We start from the raw sequence: 4,878 nt of genomic DNA, 5'->3' as shown, positions 1-4,878 counted from the left end.
AATAATAGTATGTGGGTATACTCATTGCAAAGAAAAGTAATTAAGACAAGATGTAAAATTATACATATTAGGAATATATATATTGTTTTCAAAAGAGTACGTATGCATATTTTAGAAGATGAGGTATAATACGATTGTTGTATATAATGTATACTAAAGATAAGTATTTACAATATAATGTACATACGTATGTATGTGATGAGAAAATGATTAAAGATATTTAAAGTAAGAATGGTATACATACATGTAAAATATGATCTTTGTATATAAAGTAGAGTATATACTTTGTAGTTCTTGAAAATACTTGAACCACTATACTTGGATCCTAATATGATTTCCTTGTATTAAACTTGCAAAATTTTAGCCTGCTCATGTTAGCATTAAATAAAAATGATTGCCCATGATATATGCATCTTACCCTTTTGAAACCCCTATTTGGATCTCTAATTTTTGTTAAAATGGATTTAAATAGAAACATTAGTTAACTTTTTAAAGAAAAAAAACATCAGCCTTATCTATTAGTTAGAAATGTTTACAACCTGTGAAATACGCAAAGTTAAAGGGACGTTTGTCACTTCTTTATCCTAAGCTATCCTAAAACCAAGATTTATATCTAAGGAGAAGTGGCCAATGACAAGGCTCGGCCATTCACGAGTTCACAAACAAGCAAGAAACAAAATACTACAAATACAAACCCATAAAAGATGTTAGTCAAAGGGTGCGAAAAACATATAGTAATACAAAAGATATAAAATTTTAAGAGAGGAAGAGGGACGTGGATTCTTTTGACGCGGAAGTAGGGGACGGCTAGACACGAGCAAATAAATCTGCTGCTGACTGCTCCTATGACCTGGGCAGAATTAGGGTTGAGCCACAACTCCAACAAACTCCCATGGTGTTCATGTAAAAGGAAAGAAAAGAAAAGGATTAGGTGCAAATCTCGATGATATCAGTAACAAAAAAAAAACAAAAAAAGTTAACTGAACGTCATATAATCTAGAAGGAAGCGTACAATCATAAGAACTTGGAAACAAATACTTCTAAATAAGAGATGAATTCAATTAGTAACCTCAAATAAATTAAACAAATCTGGTGCGCTTCCTTTAACTTTTGAAGCATGGAGCTACGATATTATACCAGTCACTAATGTTATGCAGCAAACAAACTTAAATGCTCAAGTAAGAACAACTCATAAATCTTCGTATGGTTTGGTAAGGTACACCAAAAATTATCTAGTTATAGTAGTTCAAGAGGAAAAAATACAACCAGAATGCCAACAAGGAATTTAAAGTCTGAACTTCAAGGAAGTTGTTAAAGAGTTAATCATATTCTGGAAAAAATTCTTAACCAAACAAAACTCTTAACAGCCTTTGTAGCCTTAACAACTCTCAATGGTAATTTTTAACATACTTTACAAGCCCCATGTTATTAGCCAACTTCCAAAAAAAACATTTAGAAAAATAAACAGTCTTCAACAAACTCGACAAATTTTGAATCCTTGTAATTTGTTATCTCGAAAAGGGCTTGCTAACAATAAAAACAAAAAAAAACTAAGCATACAGTTTGTTTTAAAAATAGACAAACCAGATTTACCAACACGTTGTTCCTCCCATAAAACCGACAATAACAATCCTAGCGACTTGAATAGAACAAAGCCAAAGAGGATGGTTCAGATCACAGACATGGTGTTTGACAGGAACTATTTATTGTTTCATAACAAAATCTCACATTTTATCTTACGACACAGCGTAACACTAATTCAGGATAAGTCTTTTCAGACTCAGGTAATACATAACAATTTATATGCTTTGATATTCTTTGTCAAAAAAGGATACATGAGAAAACAAAACAATGACCAAGCTTCAAACAAATTTTCCATGATCTGTTCTTATACACTTAAATAGCAGACAACCTACTGCCCTATAATGCATTTCTGTTTTCCATATTACAAAATCTCAAACTGGATCATTTGAACATTATACGAAGCAAAGCTTTTAGACATAAAGCCCAAACGTACTGCACAAGCAATCATAGAATGTAAATCTAGAACGCGCCTTCACTATTTGTGAGGATTTAGCTAAAAAGATATGCTACTAAGTTAAAAACCTTTCCAAAATCTTATAGTAGTGATTTTCAAACAAGCAGTAACGAGAAGACAAAACTCACAACAAATCTACTCGAAATTTCAACATGAACCAATTAACACATACCTAGCACAAGGAAGATTTTAAAACCAATCTTGACATTCTTACTACTTTGTGACCTCATTTATATTTCAATATTGCAACATTTCAGAATCCATACAAACACTTGTTTAGATGCAGGTTTACATCCTAAAGGGTTAGCAATTTGGCTTTTGAAACTCACAACTTGCGCCAAAATCTTTATGTACTGTTTTCTCCTAGAATTATGATAAAAATAGTCCCTCCAGATTAATGGATGGAGTTTTAAAAAAAAAAATAAAAAAAAAAAAAGACAACAGGATGCTGGTATGTTTGAGAAGTTAGACTGCCATTTTTTGCCAAAGTGTTGTTAGCTCATCTCAACCATTCTAATAACAAACAGAAGACAAGCAGGTTCAAACGAACATAACTGAATAAATAATAAGAAACATCACTACGTTTTCTTTTTAGTTTGATAACCCAAAAATGAAATGTAAGACGAGGATGAAGATGATTACTAACTTAGTTATCCATATAACAAGAGCAACTCGCAAAACAGAGAAATTAGCCAAACGACGAAGTCAGACACAGATTTGACGAATTTAATTTTCACGAATCGGTAAATTTTCCTTTCAAGACAAGTAACTTTTCCCTATTCAAAACAGCAAGTTTTTTTTTTTTTAATCAAAATAGTATCCTTTTCTCTAATCAAAATAGTAACCTTTTTCTCCTATCAAAACAGTAACTTTTTGACCAGAAAACAGTAACTTTCTTTTTCGGAACAAATGTAGCTTTCTAACGTATAAAGCATATTTAGTTAACTATGAAAAACTTCAGAAAATCAATAAACAAGAGTCATCTTAAGTTAAGAAGGTCTCATGGACATGGCAAAGAAAAGAGATGACAGATACACACAAAATATTCTTCTCGTTATGGACCTGCAATAATCTATTATCTCATTAACTAAGTTATGACCTCAACTACAAACATGGTAAAATAATATGCTAAATCATGGCTTTCCATGGTCACGAAACAAAACACACACTCACATTTTTATATCTAACGAGCACGATGTCTGATGGTAGAGGAAAGACAGAGTCTCTTGATAATTTATTCGAGCATTCTATTTCTTTAAAAGAACTTGAAGACTAGGCTATTTACAACATGTCAAAAAAAATATAACTGGCGACATATTCTTGCATCTCAACACACTCAAAATTCCAAATTTCGAAGAGTAGAGCTGGCAGGGAAAACAATAACCTCTTCTGAGCAATGAAGTAAAAGATTTACAAGCAATAACGTTACCCCAACGTCAGCGAGTTTCGATTAGTTCAAACTTGTGCAAATCAGTAGTTTCCTTCAGAAACGTCGTAATTCCTTTGTTTTAAGTTTTACATACTGATCTTTCATCAAAATAACGAGAAGCAGATTCTAACACCCTTTAAACAGAAAACTAAAGAAGGAAACAAGATTTACAGGTTCTAATTATACACTTAAAACATAAAATAAATGAACGACGATAACATCCAAGCAACTAGATATTTATCTAAGAACTGAAATGAGAAGAAATTTAGGTGGATTACTGACCTTCTCCGGGACAGCGAACTGAGGCTATTGTAGTTGTCGAATCTCCGAATCCGCTTGAAGTGGTGTTTGCTCAGCCAAGAACTAAAAGGAGGGATTTCGACAATCAAAACTTAGAGCGACAATCGAAACTTAGAGTAAAAAATAAGTTTTTTTTTTCTAAGAAAACCAAGTTTTTAGCCGAGGGAATTTTGTGATGGAAAACTTGAAAAAAAATAACAGGGATCTTTTTGTGGTTCTTCCCCCTCTTCTCAAACAGCCCATGGAGGCTGGTATTTATAGCCAAAGTCTTAGGTGTTTCAACAGCTTGTTCATGAGGCTTTTGCCTTGGAATTTCGGATTAAAGGGAGGGAAATTCTGATATTTCAAAAAGATGAAATGATGAAGAAAAGTGACGGATTCTCACCTTTTTTAGAGGTGAAGTGAAAGGAAAGAGCTGTTGGGGCCAAAAATCCGAAAGTTTTCTCAGCAAACCGAACTCTGAAGATGGGGTGAGGCAGTTATCCATCGAATCATCCTTGTATTCACAAGAGTCTCACATTTTCCCTTTTTGGAAGTTGAACAAGCTAGTTTGCAGAGTATTAATGGCTCTATAATCGCGTAGAGAGGGTGAGGGGACTGAAGAGACGTGATGGTGGTGGCGTCAAGGATGGCTTTTGTACGCTGGTCCGTCGATGGAACCGGCGGTGATGGGAGATGGCGTCGTTTGGTTAGGGTTGTTCGTTTGAAGAGGAGTGTAGGGATTTGGGTAGGGCTGTTAGGTTTTGATTAGAGTAGAAAGAGTTAGGGGTTTTAATTTACGTGTTGGGCCGGGTAGGTGGATGTTGGGCTGAGGGGTTATGGGCTGCTGATTTTTGTTAAAGGGCGAAGGGAATTGGCCCAATATTATGTAGATGAATTAATCATCCTAATTCCTTTTCATTTTGAACTAAATAAAATGTGCTTCTTTGTCCTAATTAATTCTCAAAAATTGTGTACATAGGAAAATTATAATACAAGTAATTTAATATACGTATTTAGTTAAAAATAGAATAAATGATGATCAACATAGTAATAAATAGGATTAAAGAAAAAATGCCAACGCCAATATTGATATAGGAATATCAACACTATTTTTTGAGTGATTTAATTG

General features: G+C 33.4%; 1 long non-coding RNA gene across 1 annotated transcript; it reads right to left on the bottom strand.

Annotated features, from left to right (window-relative positions):
* Window positions 1-590: 590 nt before the first annotated feature.
* LOC132635914 (uncharacterized) lies at window positions 591-4,555 on the bottom strand. Its single transcript, XR_009580848.1, has 2 exons — window positions 4,153-4,555; window positions 591-3,830 (listed from the first exon to the last, which is right to left on the bottom strand). It is a non-coding gene; the product is annotated as an uncharacterized LOC132635914 (long non-coding RNA).
* Window positions 4,556-4,878: the final 323 nt, after the last annotated feature.

This window comes from Lycium barbarum, chromosome 4 (genome assembly GCF_019175385.1).
Source record: "Lycium barbarum isolate Lr01 chromosome 4, ASM1917538v2, whole genome shotgun sequence".
In the NCBI taxonomy this organism is placed as follows: Eukaryota; Viridiplantae; Streptophyta; class Magnoliopsida; order Solanales; family Solanaceae; genus Lycium; species Lycium barbarum.
This window is presented reverse-complemented; position numbering and strand designations above follow the sequence as displayed.